Genomic DNA, 810 nt, shown 5'->3' with positions numbered 1-810 from the left:
ATAAGCACGGCTCTGGAGACAACACAGTTAGTTAAAGGTAAAAAGCTATGCCTTTGTAGCCAGACAGTCCTGGGTTCAAAGCCTGAATCTGCCATGGGAAATACTACCTCAAGGGAATGACTTTACCTCTCTGGCTACCCCACCCCCATTAGAAAACAAGGATACTTGTATTGTTTCTTTAATGCAAACAACCGAAATCTGACAAATTAGCTTAATCAAAAAGGGGTAAATTGGACCACAGTGGGGAGCCCACTGAATCCCAGGAAGGGTTTCAGAATTGAGCCAGGTCCAAAGGACCTCAGGATTAGCAATGAGAACACCACCGTGTCAGTTCCACCCCCTCTCTGGTAAGGAACTGGGCTCTAGGCAGTTCTAGGTCTTCACCTTTCCAGCCTAGCAACACAAAATTAAAGGGTCCCTGCCAAATCTATTTTGAACATTTTCTAGCAAAGAACTCTGGCTCAACTAGGTCACATGCTTGCCCCTAGAACTATCACTAAGCCCCAGGGATATTGACTTATGTTCCTATGGTCAGTACAGCAGAGATGTTACAAGAAAAAGAGGGAGAAAAAAGCTGGGCAAAGACAAGAGCTAACATAAGACCTAGAACAAGGAGGTATAAGGATTAAATGAAATGATGGCTATGAAATATTTCACACGATTTCTTTCTATTGGTAAGCATTGAATAAACAGTAGCTATTATTAACTCACCTGACCGTGATGAGTTTAGCAGTTAATCCCTCCTCCTGGATGCACCATACTTTAATCTTAGCCAAGTTCTGAAAACTGAAAAAGACAAACTGACTCCCA

Source organism: Eumetopias jubatus, unplaced genomic scaffold (assembly GCF_037043125.1).
Source record: "Eumetopias jubatus isolate StellerSeaLion01/CBP00866 unplaced genomic scaffold, mEumJub1_p1.0 scaffold_10, whole genome shotgun sequence".
In the NCBI taxonomy this organism is placed as follows: Eukaryota; Metazoa; Chordata; class Mammalia; order Carnivora; family Otariidae; genus Eumetopias; species Eumetopias jubatus.
Note: the sequence above shows the minus strand (reverse complement) of the source record.